The 13,694-nt window shown below is 35.7% G+C and overlaps 1 protein-coding gene across 8 annotated transcripts in view; it reads right to left on the reverse strand.

Moving 5' to 3' along the window:
- The window catches only part of INVS (inversin), an 86,307-nt gene that overhangs the window by 50,247 nt on the left and 22,366 nt on the right, over nucleotides 1-13,694 (reverse strand). For 2 of the 8 annotated variants that reach the window (XM_042048939.1, XM_042048940.1), the window contains 2 exons: nucleotides 3,361-3,532; nucleotides 1,432-1,644 (listed from right to left, as the gene is read on the reverse strand). The exons of 5 other annotated variants lie outside the window; for them this stretch is intronic. The gene's annotated coding sequence lies outside the window, so the exon portion shown is untranslated. The remainder of the gene's footprint in view (nucleotides 1-1,431; nucleotides 1,645-3,360; nucleotides 3,533-13,694) is intronic. One more of the 8 variants, XM_042048941.1, reaches the window with a different exon arrangement.

The following is a 13,694-nucleotide window of genomic DNA, read 5'->3' on the forward strand; positions in this document are numbered from 1 at the left end:
GCAGAAGTGATTGTTTCTTACCTTTTTAAATTGGGAACTGTATGAGTTTTGGTCTACCATATATATAATAAATGGATGGGACAGCTAGCTTTACAACACATTGAAAATACTTCACACTAGGGCTTTCACTAGGTTTTCACTATGTTTTCAAAAGAAATAACGTAGAAATGCTTCTACAATATAAATATGATAAAATGATATAATAAATGAGGGTGGATCCCCAAGAAACCAATCTGCTTTTATTTTTCAAATCACTGAAGAAGCCAGTGAAAAATTAAAGACATAAACATGCAATGATGAGGAAGCTGTACTGATTTAGTAGTATAGCCAGCCTTGACTAGCTACTACCCCCTGCTTGAAGGTTATTTTCCATATAGGAGAGATGCTACATACAATCTTTTGATGCTTCCACTTCGAAAAGTCTATTGGGTTTATCAAATCACCTTCAGCAGTTAAGTTGCAGTTGAGGACCAGGAACTTCTGGAGCAATAACAAATTGAAGCAAAACGTCTGCACCTACGTTTTGTCATAATGGTTTAAACACCCCTGTTCTTTTCATACTCTTAACTTTTAACCTTTCTTAAAGTGAAAGGAGTGTGTTGTCTCCTCATTTTGCTCACTGTCTTCCAATGTTTCCCCAAGATACCAGTTCTTGCCAATTTCCCATATAGATCATTACCTATAACTGTAATGAAAATAGAAATCTCAGAAGAGAAGATAAATTGTACTAATTCTCCCCCACTCAGGGAAAAGCTGGAGCTTTTGATGAAGCTTTATTAGACAATGTACACAGGAAAGGTGACACTCAAATCAATAGAAGTCACGTCTTTGGATTCTCCTGCTTATGAAACTACCTGCAAATTAACATACTTCAGTGTGCTACAATTCTTTTATAAATTCTGCATGTTAGCTTAGTCCCCTTAGGCTATCTTTTGAAAAACAATGAAAAAAGGTAACCAAGTAGACAAGGGCAAGCAGTGCTAATGAACGGGGGCACTTCAGTATCTCACAAGACTCAGAATTGTAAATCGCTTTTGTCAGCAGAATGGTCGGATGGAAACAGGCCAAAGGATTCCAGAGGCTCCCACAGTATCCAGGGCCAGGGCATAAAAATATTCAAATTTTATTTTTCAAAGCAGCCATAAACATTGAAAGGGCATATTTTACATATATTACTGTTCTGGTTTTTGTCTAATAGCAATGGAAGACTTGAGCTTATGGATGCAGAACGGATTTCACCAGGTACAGTCAAAATAAATGAATGTGATTTTTTTTTCCCCTGCTACACTACTTTATTTTAAAATACAAAACAGAGAAAGCAAATCATGAATGAGCTCAGACAAAACTACCTCTTCCTCCTTCTACCATTTATTGTTACTGGTCCTTGCTTGTCAGTGATACCCTATTAGAAAAGTCTGCCGAAAAACCTACCACAAACCTGCCTGAAAACACAAACTTCTCTTGCCAGAGACAGCGTGGCTACTACAGCATTCACAGTGAGAAGTGATCAAATATATCTTTTTCTTCTGCTGGGTGTCAGAGAAAGTATAATCTCAGGATTCTGTCCCTTTAATACAGAGACACCTATCAAGGCATACTCCGAAGGATAGGGCCAGAACAGCATGATGTCTGTCTGCAGAGCTCCTAAACCACAGAAAACACACGCAGAATTAATTAATGAAAAATCTGGGAGGGAGATAGGCATGAGAATACTCCTCATTATTACCATTATATTGTACAGGCAAATACAAGAAAAATTTACAAAACTCATTAAAAAGAAAAATAAAAACTAGCAAAAAAAATCTCTGTGTATCATGATGTGGTTGGCAATTAGACTGGAGGAAGACAATATCAAATAACTTGAGAGAATATTAGTCTTGGAAGAAATATAGCTGCTTTTCTCCATCACAGTGGATAATACATTTGGGTTGTTTTCAATATTTCCTGCACACAGTGCATGCATACCCATGAAAGAAAAAAAAATTGGTTTTGTCTTGTTGATGGATACTTATTGGAAGATTTACAAGTATATTCTGTTTTTAGAATGAATTCCACTGTAAAGAAGAGCGAAGGTTAAAATAATGCATAAAACTAAGGAAACATGCCTTTTTATTATTAGAATTTCTCTCTATAGACTGTATTTTTTATATGCTATTACGCATTTTTCCATCAGTTACTACTACATTATTCTCTTGTATGCTTAGCCACCCTCTCCTTAGAAATCCCTCTCCTTAGCAAATGAATTTGTAATAAATCCCTTCATTCTGAAACACAAAAGATTCTGTTTCTTCCAAATGATTTAAGATTTTTTTAAACACTACCACAGAAAACACCTGTACTTACATTACTTATCTGAATTATCTTATTCATGCTTTTACTTCTGACTGCTGTTCTTTTCTTTAGTAATACCATGAATTTTCCTGTCTTCCTTTCACTTGTTAGAAAATAATATTGTGCTTTTTAACGACGATAGAAAATTTCCCCACCTTCAATTGATTACTGCTTAAGTTTGTAAATATGCAATGTATCAACATGCCTTGAAGGCAGGTGTAATTTAGGGCTTATTAGGTGGAGGGAGGGAATGTTTAATTTGAAAAGCCAATTCCTCCATTTTTACAGAATTTTTGTGCATAAAAAGTCTTCAAGCTGTCTAGGTTTTACTCATAAATAATGCACTTGACTGGCCTAAACACTCCTGAGAGTTTGAAGAGAGTTTGAGAGAGCATGAAGCTCTCTGAGTCAGTCCACGGTCTCTTACCATTAATAGTGACTCAAAATTTACTCAAAAACAGAAAACATTACGAGCAAACAGGATTAAATATACATGCAGAAAACACTGTTCCTGGTAGCCAAAATTTACCATTTCAATGACAATTCTTAAAATTCCTTTAGATTCTATTAAAATTATTTGAAATCAAAAGACTCAACTTTGCAAACTACAGCAGTTTCAGAGAACAGCTGACTTCAGCATAATCAGAAGAAATATTTCTGCTACTTCAAAAATTCAGCCACATATACTAACTGCAATGTGTAGAACACATTTTTTGGTAGACAGTTCAATAAGCAACCATGGCTCTGCCATCAAGTAATGACTTCAAAGAAATTTCTGGACCCTAAGCTAAACTACTAAGCAGTCAGAGAAACTTTCCTTTCATGAATGTTTCAATAGAGAAGAGAGTGATGAAAGAAATATCTTAGTCAGAATCAATGAATTTGCCAGAATTTAGATTATCTCTGAAGTTGAAAACATTATCCCCAAAATTGCGGTCCACTCATGAAAAAAAAGCTGTTTAGTATATTGAATATGATTGTACTACCAGGGAAAGGTTTCAGTGGAAAATTGCTGGTAAACTTCTTTACCTGATTTTCTGGGCCTATAAGAATGTATTTATTTGTTCATTCATCTACAGCAGGTTTTTCAACCTATTTTCTCTCCCTGGCTTGTTGAGGAAGTGTAGTGAGAGAGCAGCTGGGTGGGCATCTGTCAAACAGCCACAGTCAGTCCATCCCATATGGTCACCTAAGTGAAAGGCTAAAGAAAAAATGAGCTCTGTTCAGTGGTGTTATGATTCCAATCATAGATTGATACTCAAACTAATAGTTGTATTACCAAGGCACTAAAACCATCATTCCACTCTGTACAGCCCACCGAGTCCTGCTCTGAGTCACCCAGTGCCACGTGCCACTGTTTCAAAGACTTCCTCAGAAGTTAAGTACTTTTCACAGCAAACTTTTAAGTATTTCATAAGCATACAAACTTGCTTTAAAGTGTTCACCTGGGTTCTAGAAACATTCTGCTGACGTGCAACAGACCTCTGCGAAAATTTATTTCCATTCTCATCCCACTATTTCTTGGTGAGTTAACTTGGTCATTATATAACTGTGTGCTTCTACACTCTGACTAACCACTTCTCCTACCCTGTAGTGCGGATACATCTCTGACGCTACCCTTTTCATATTCTGATTTTAAAAACATACTGCAGAGATAAATATAACACTTTTTATAAAGGGAGAAACTGAGCTGTACAAGGTAAGGCTAAGAGTCAGAGGAATGTGTGCCTCTCTCCAAGCACATCAAAAGCACACCCATAGTTAGGCTACCACCACCTCATAATCAGTGGGTAGAAGGGGCCAATGCATGTAGAAAAATTGCTTATTTCCCTATTAATTGCTGAGACCACATTTTCAAAACCCATAACAATTCTAATCCATGTGAAGCACTTAACACGACTCGAAAGACTGATTTGTAATAATTTCTAATATACTGCACATGAGCTGACTACTGTTACAGCACAGCTATGCTTGATTTTTGGAATACCTACAATGGGCCTGTGAAGATTTAGTGCACTGTAAGGGTTGCTGGAGGAACTGGGGGAAAGGCAGCCCAACATCACTATATAGCCTCCTGGTAAAAACAGCAGGGGTCATTAAAAAGAATGCCAAGCTGTTAAACCGTGAAGATGCTACTTTGGCTCCACTCCAAAATTACATACCTGCTTTCCCAGGACTGGGAACAGACACACCAAAAGAATGCACAGCCTTACAAAGGAGGTGGTTTTTAAAGGCTTTTCACTGCTGACAGTCATAAGCACTGAAGATGCAGTCAGGGCATATACTTGCAGCAGAACAGAAAGCCTTAGAAATATTTACAGATAAACCAAAAATTAGAACTGAAGGCTAAAACTGACCCTCTGGATTAGTAAATCCATCCTCCAGCACCATAGGGAGTAAGAACATCTAATCCTTTTCAAAAAAATTCTAGCGATTTCTTTTAACTGGAATTACAGTGTTTGGGATTTTTTTCCTCCTAGTTCTCTCAGTTTCAGGCTGGAGCTTTTAGGTCTTGTTTGTTGTTTGTTATTTTTTTTTAAGCCAACACACACACAAGGACACATTTCATTCTACTACCCATGAAAATACAGGGTGGCTTTTAAAATCTAAACAAGCATTGGTCTTTTTATCTCAGTAACAAAGGATAAACCCTACATTGCCCTCAAAAAATCATCAGCTCTCTGCGCTCACTCTGATTGGAACTCTTCTGTTTTGAACCCAAGTAAGCAGAGATTACAGGGCTACCAAAAGGGATCCCACAAAGTACCCTACTGAATCCCAATGATACTTGTCTACTGCTAGTGCATATATCTTGTCAGATATACTTAAAACTGTATTTCTCCCATAAATTAGGTACATTCTCCAATCAATTAACACATGACATCCTTCTCAGACATTTTTCAAATAGTAAATTCATAGTACATAGAATAAATCGTTATGTCCCTCCCACTTCTCCCCTCCCCCACCAAGACTTGCATTTTGGACTATAATATTTCTAACCATTTCAATGACGTTCAATATTCTTATTCTTCTGCTATCCCAGACACTGCCATCCTCTTTTTGTCTGACAATAATGCCTAACACTGTGCCACTCTCAAGTATCCTTTAAAAAATACTACTCTTGATTCTAACTTTGCTCATGAAAAATATTGACTAATATTAGATTCAAGTGCAACTGTTAAGGAATTCTAATACATGCCTGCTGATCTTATAGCTCATATTTCAACTGTATCTGTTTTCAGTTCATTATCAAATAATAATTTACCATTCTCTTACATTTTGTGTCCTAATTTCCCATTAAGCCTGCAATTTTCCACCTAGCACTACAGTTAATATTTTTGTACAAGCCTAAAAAGGCAACCTATTGAATTTATTTCTACAAAATGAGCTAACTAAATATCCAGTTACTCTTAAAGAACCTACCGCTGACAGAAGGTGCTCATTTTACCCAATTTTCTATTTCTGCTTACATATTTGTCCCCATATAATTTCAAATTCTTATAATGCTTCTGAGATCAAATAGGCTACCTCTCTCAGCTACTACCTTTTAAAAACATTACTTACCACTATTTTAGAATGTTACTGAACACTCCAAATTCTGTAATGTTACAAGTCCCAAAGAATGATTCACTGATTAATATTATTTTGCACCTTATCCCTTGCTGTTTCTGTTCTCTAGAGATGAGATTTACCAAAATCAGGCATTAACCACTGACCAAAGCCCCTAACAGAGAGCCCTGCAGTTAACTAAGCCTGGTCAGCAAGTGTACAGCAGAGTGCAGGCAAGTGGTAAAAAGAGGCCCCCACAAAATCAGAAGCACAAAGGTCAGCCTATTGAAAGGGGTGTGTTTGAAGACAGCAGTGCAGCAAGTCCACCAACCATGACAGAAAGGATTTCAGAGATCTGATAATTATACCTATAATCCTACCATAGATTAATAATTTATTAGCTTATTAAATTTTTATTGTTGAAATATATTCATTATTAATTAAGCAGCACTTATGTAAGACATTTTTGCAAAATTTTCTTAGTAATCTTTTGTGAAAAGATGGACTATTTAGCAATCAATAAATCTTCTTCAGAGGAATATAACATATATAATTCAGTTACTCTTACTCTTTCACAAAAAGAACACCACAAAATTATTACAGTTAAATTAACTGCAAAGATAAAACATCTCCCGTTTGAATACTACACCAATCATAATATGGGCAGTGATTATACAACTATTAGATAATTATTATTGTCTTTAAATATTATTAATGTTTTAGTTTTTCTTTTAAACTCCTAAACAGTATTTAAGAAAGTATAGCTGGATATATAATGACATCTTGAGAACAGAAAAACTAATTATGAGTTATTGCATACATATTCCCTCATGTACACTGTTCATTTGCTTTAGATCCAGATTAAGAACTGGGAATGTACACTAAACTTTAGCATACCAGCCCACTGATCCCCTTTTCTGGAGAAGTGCATTCTGTCCCAAATATACTAATAAATAAATAAATAAATAAATGTAAAAAAACCAAAACAGATTGCTATGATCTTTAACAGTCAGATTAGATTAGTTAAGCCTCTTAAACCCAGGACTCCTTAAAAATTGGAGTCAAGACTTAATTGTTGCTTATGCCTGAAACACAAAAATGTCTATACTTTTTAATAGTGACATATCAGTTTCTAAAGCCAGTAGAAATCTATACATTGTCAAACACTAAATCATATTGTACACTCAGACACTCGTGGAGGTAAAATATGTTCAGTGTGAAAGTATTTTAGATTTTACCTTAAAAACCCAAGCAGAACATATCAGCCACTTGGCACTGCATTAACACGCTTTGCCAACAGATTAGCACAGATGCTACAGCCAAAGTTGAGAACAGCTCTTTGCTGCCAGATGCTTTCAAGAAGCAGTGAAAGTCAAAAAACTTGAACTCCTTAATTGCTAGCTAAGCCTTTAAAAGGCAAATACATCCATGAGGTTTCTCTTTAAAACAAAAATGGCAACTGAATTTAACCTGCTTATCTTTATAGAGTAGAAACCGCTCTTTGATCTACTCGATCTTACGGAAGATAATCTTACATACACGAACATGCTCACTCTCTTTCCAGTGAGGAGGTCCTGAAGAGAGGATGCTTCACCCTACAAATAAACTTTGTACAAAATAAACAAATTTTCAAACCCCAAATATTTTAATGACTTTGGAAAGGAAAGGGGCTGTGCACATGGTTTCTTCAGAGGATGCCTCATCTTTTAGTATCTCTTTGAGAAGAGGCACATTCTAAGAATGTCAGAAACCACTTAGAATGATGTGGACTTCTGTCACCAACACCTACCAGTTTCAGTAGCTTTTCAGGATGCAAACTAAGCACTTAGAAAAACAGAATCTGTTATATCATACTTTTAATTTGATATCTATAGGAACAGAATACTGGTCTAAAAGCAACTGAAATCTATACATCAAAAGGAGCATTTTGATATGCTTATATTATCAGCTAATTGCCAGAAATCTCACAAGAATTCTTCAGAAGAAAAAGTAAGAGAGGCTAGCAAGTAGATATATTAATTTAATTGCAAATAAGAATTATTTGGATTTATAAATTAGCACTTGTGTTTTGAAATCTTATCTATGCATGAAATACTGAAACTTCTTGATTTCTAATACACTGAATCTGAATTCATATTGCCTGGTTACAACAGCTGTAAGCCCTGTAAAAGCTACCTTTTACTGTATATGACTTCACCATTCTTACACTCCTTGAATATCAGTAAATTCGTTTAAACAGCTCCTGATGAAAACAAATAAAGTCAACATAGCTACTTAGAACTCCAATTTCTAGTCAAAATTAGTAAAGCCACCATCAAAATATCAGGCTGTCTCTCTGGTTATCATTAACTAAGGGTTAACTCCTTGATTAACAACGTAACTGAAAAATAAAAGTAAGAGAAAATCTTTAGGATTATTGTTTTAGACATAACCCTTAGCAGTCATCCATTGGACTACAGCTTTGAAAAAACAAATCTGTAAGCTCTTTATTACTTCTGTGTGGACAAGGATGATGCCATGCCTTCTAACAAACCACTGGTAGATTTAAATACACGACGCTCTGCCAACCCTTTCAAGTCAACCATGACAAAAACATCACTGATTTTTGACATTGGGTTTAATCTTGCGAAGTACCTTTTTAGCAACTTCGTTAGCAGCATCCTAGACTCAAAAGTAAAACAGTCAAGTGGAGAAAATCTCCCAGACAGCTGAACAGAAACCTTATTTACCAGTTTCCAAGCTGAACGTGTTCATCTGTCTGGCAAAGCGTCTTAGGCAATACATCAGCGAAGAACATCAGCACAACTTGAGGCCAGTTCTGACTATCAGACATTTTGACTGAAAGCAAGGCAGTGTCTCAACTAAGAGCAATTCTCCCTAAAGCCTCTTGCAAGATTGGCTTTACTCTCTTGGTTTCCATAGGAATAGACAGAGCTATCAACTGGCATGCAGTTAAAGAATACAATAGAGAAGACAACGGACCAGTGCTGTAAAAGCCAAGGTAAAACTGTTTCCCAGTGTAGGCTGAAAGAAAATAGGTGTTTGTGTCTTACAGCCTTTGACGTCATTTATCCATGGCCTGTACATGTTGTTCCTATGTAGTGTTCTCAGCTCTTCAGCAATAAATGTTATGGTCTACCTATAGAAATTAGTGGCTTTCATATAAAAAACACTTCAAGGATGAAAATGCAATTAGCATTTTCATTTCCAGTTGATCTCTTCCACTGTTACTGAACTTGTTTTCCTGTAGTGTTCTTTTGAAGTCACTCAGGCAGAATTACCCACAATACACAATCTCTGGGGATTTACGGCAAAGCCTGAGATACATCATCCATATTTACAGGATCACTGCCCACCTCTGCATAAAGAATCAAAGACTAAGCTTTCAAAAAATATTGTATTTCAAAAAATAGTGATTTGAAAGATTTGTCAGAAAGTACGGACTCCCTCCTCCTCAAAAATACAAGTACCAGAAAATATTTACTACACTCATTTTCTTCATCTTAATGGCTTTGAGTTGAATTGTCTTGAACTAAGAGCAGTGTTACAAAACTAAGAAAATATATCCTTGAAATAGATGTATGCCTTTTTAAAATCTAATAAAAATGTTATAAATCACAGTATTACCCACAACAGAATTCTACCTGAAGTCTAAATAACAGCTATCAATCCAGTCCAAGTCTTTTAATCCTACCTTTGTGCAGTACTATTTCATTCTGGAAGCAAACTAAAAGTAATTGCCATTACTACTAAGCATCACTCTGACCAGTGCTGTGTCACTACTGTCTTGTACTTCTTAATTGCACCCCTCTAAGTGCATGTCATGTCCTTCCAGACTGCTGGAAGCAACAATGCTTGCAAAGTGAAAATGTGGCATATATGCTCATTTTTGAGCACAGCTTCACGGAATTTTTTGTTATCATTTTAGCTGTTGTTTTATCCGAAAATAAATGCATGCTTTTTATGTGATTTAAATATATTTCAAACATATTAAGTCGTATAACAAACCACTATGTGAAATAACTGCAAATCTACCTATTAAATTCTATTTGACGAGAAAAGGTCTCCAGCCACAGTGAAGTCTCCAGAACTATTACAGAAAAAGACAGACAATCTATATTGAAAACAACCAGCAATAAAGGCATGTTTACTCTTAATTTAAATAATTATTCAGACACTTCAGGCTACTTTTACATATGGCATAATTTAATAGTTTCTGTAGACATTACAGTGATGTTTGATACTTAAAATGAAGCCATAATCTACTTATAGTACTGGTAAATAAATCAAAGCCTTCATAATCTACTCAAACTGCATCCTAGCAGTAATAAAAGTACTAGATTTATTTCTCTTTGTTCAGACTAGAGGCAGATAAAATAACAACTCAAGGCTGGTGTTGCAAAGCCTTCCCAAATCCACACCATATTAACAATGTTGAAAAAACCCATCCTTCGTGTTTATCTCTCTCTATGTTTAAATGTTCCCATCATAAGGCTGAACATATACAGATGATATTCATAACATGAATCATTTAATATTTCAGCAAAAATGATTCCTCATTAGTAAAAACTGGTAGCATTCTTCCTTAATCCTTTGTTAATAAAGAAAAGTGTGACAAAAGAGGTTTCCAAACTGCTCTACAAAGAGACAAGAAAATTTATAATCTTAATAGGCAGGTTAAATTAATTTTGTATTTCATAAAATGCTGACATTAGCTGTTGCTTTTCGGGCACCAACAGAATTTGCTTATGTAGTTCATACATATCCATTTTGACTCAAGTGTGATTCACTTAATTCTCTTTAATCAACAATTTAACCAACTGTTTACAGACAAAGAGAGAGACAAATGAAAGATTAGTGCTCCTGGAGTTTGTGGCTGGCCATAGGATCCGAATTTATTTTTCAAATACCTCCTATAGCAGTTGCCTTGCTGAAGTAGCACGCTGAAGACATCCTATCTAGTATCCTATTGATTCAAATGACAAGCCTGAGCATCAGATTAAGGATGTGTCAGACACCTGATAGAAGATTCCTGGAGATTTCAGCAGAAAGGTGTCCTGTTTCAAAATGATCTATTGCTGGTACTACGTGTATTGAAGCGTATGTGAATACATTTAACACAAAACTAATTCACCTAAAATTAGAATAACATTTATAATCAGCAAAAACAAATACCTTCACTTTTTACTGCGGAACAGCTGGAAAAAGACACCTTATCCAAACAGAAATCACCCTAAGTTCAAAAAATGGGACTAAACCAAACTGATGAGCTAATACTAGGGATAGTCCTGTTTTAATTTGTCAGTGCCAAATCTGGACACAAACAAGTAAGTTGTTTCTCAGTCCCAACAACGTTTCTTCTCGTAACCATTAAAGATCAGTCGTGGGGTCAGCTGCAGAGGGGCAATTAATGCAAGAATGATGTTTTAGAAAGGACACTCAAACAGGGAGATGTCTTTGTCTGCAAAGGTACTTTTTAAGGTACAGACTTGGCAGCAGACATCAGCGTCCTGGGAGAAGAGATGGACAAGTCTCTTGTGCACCGAGGGATGCCACAATGCTAAACACTCTCAAGGAACAACAGTAAGTGAAACAAAATGACTTCTATTCAGATCTGAAGTGTAACACTCCAAGTACTGTAAGCACCGTGTTTAAAAAGAATACTATTTTTAAGATGCAACCATTATCTTCAAGATAAAATGATGGAAAAATTTTCACCTATCCTTTGAACAAAGCAAAAGGAGAGAGAGGGGGCAGCTGTTTGATAACAGTATGTAGGAGACAACCAGCAGCTGAAAACTAGGATGATTAAGTCAGCTTAAAACAGCCAAACATCAAGCAATATGGAATAATGTTCTTAGAGAAAAAGCACTGCTCATGCCTGCAATTATTTGTCTTTGCTGGGCATATTTACATCCTGTTCAGTTTTAGTTAGTCTTCGCAACAAAATCACTGAGTTGAAGTTATGCACCAATATTTTTTGACTTAAGTACTCATTTAAGATGTTAAGACAGTATCACTTTACCTACTCACTCTTGGTAATGAGATTCTTCAAAAATTAATACAAATTATTTTATTTGTAGATAGCTTGAAAAATTATTGTTATGGAAGAGGACTTAGCAAAGATCAGAAAAAGTAGCAATGGGTAAGTTATCAGTCGAGAAGCTCTTCCAAATTTTACTCACAAAAGTATGCACTGAACTCAATAGATGAAAATAAAGTAACTCTACCAGCTGGCTGTACAGATATTTAAGATATCATTCCATATGCTATGCAGAATTAGTTCCTTTTCACTGAGAAACACAACACAAGCAGAGCTTCTCAATGTTCTGCCACCATGGTTTGCACTTGATCCATATTTGCAAAATCTTTTAGAAAATCACTGCAGTTGGAGACATTTCTTTTCTTATTATTTTAATGAAATTTCATATTCAAACTTCAAGTGCTTGAGAGAAAGACTGCTCAACAGAGGCACGTGGATGACAATACAATATATCTTCTAGATATGACAATATACTCTTTGGATTATTTCAAGCACAGAAAGCATGGCAGCAAAAGCTACAAAGCCAAGAGGAGGAGGAGAGAATAGTTACCAGTGCAAGAAATGGAACAGCGATGCAAAGAAGTAAAATTACATCAAGATTGAAAATGGGAGAGAGTGGTTTGTACAATGAAAATAAATCAATTAGGTTAATGAAAATAGCTGTGACATTGCTGGAGCAAAAGAGAAAGAAAACATCACCAATAGTGATGTTTGAGTTGGAGAAAAAACAGGAAAAACTGGGGAAACCACAGATCACTGCCATGGCAAGGAAGTTGTCTGGGAAAAAATACCAGGTAAAGATTTTGGTACCAAGCGTTAGGTAAAATTCTAGAAATTAGGATACTGAATTATGACACTCTTTTTATCACAATGAATAAAACAAAAGATGGAACTTTGCAAAAAAAAATTGTTTTCAGGAGAATGGGTAAACTTTCAATAAGCTAAAAATATAATTTTAAAAAATTTAATAATAAATAGGCCTGGGCTTATTTTATTAACCAGAAAAAAGCCAATTTTATCATAGTGTGTCTATAGTGCAGACTAGGACACAGTATAGAAATGCTGGGTCAACTTCATGGTATTATGGATACTGAAGTCAACCAGGCCACTGCAGCACAATACTTCTCCTGTAGCTCAGCAATCTTCAGCACACTTTAAGCTGAGAGAGCAGACTATGATGTCACTTCTTCATCTGTCCTTCCTGTAGCTCACACCAGAAGGTTAAATGTGCTTCAATCAGATTACACAGACTCAAAAATAAATATCAAGATAATAAAGTCAGGGTTGGGGAAGCAATGAAACAAAGCAGAGAAAGATGAGTCAGGAGAACTGGATTATCAGAAAATAAATGACACAGGTACTGTACCTGTCAGATAACTAATTGCAAATCCAAAAATTATTCAACACACACGAATCCAGATTCTCACACAAAGATGGGTCTTTGAGAGCATGGCAGTTAATCTCAAAGGGATAAAACCCCATGATTTCTGACACATAATGCCACTGAAACATGATAACAGACAATCCATTCAAGATTTCTGTCTCTGGAATACTTACACTATTGTACTAATCTACAAAGATAAACCTGAGATTAAGGATGGGTTTGCCAGTATTCACAGCAGACCCCCAGTCAAAATGATGTTGCAAGTCCAGATGACCATCAATAAGTGCTACAGGAGAGAGGGGAGCAGCAGGGGAATCAATCCAAACTGAAACACTGATAGTAAAACCACTACTTCAGAATACATGAACAAACACAGAAAAAATAAAA

This window comes from Corvus kubaryi, unplaced genomic scaffold (genome assembly GCF_017639235.1).
Source record: "Corvus kubaryi isolate FWS band 111438036 unplaced genomic scaffold, C.kubaryi_AGA036_p1.0 68, whole genome shotgun sequence".
Taxonomy (NCBI): domain Eukaryota; kingdom Metazoa; phylum Chordata; class Aves; order Passeriformes; family Corvidae; genus Corvus; species Corvus kubaryi.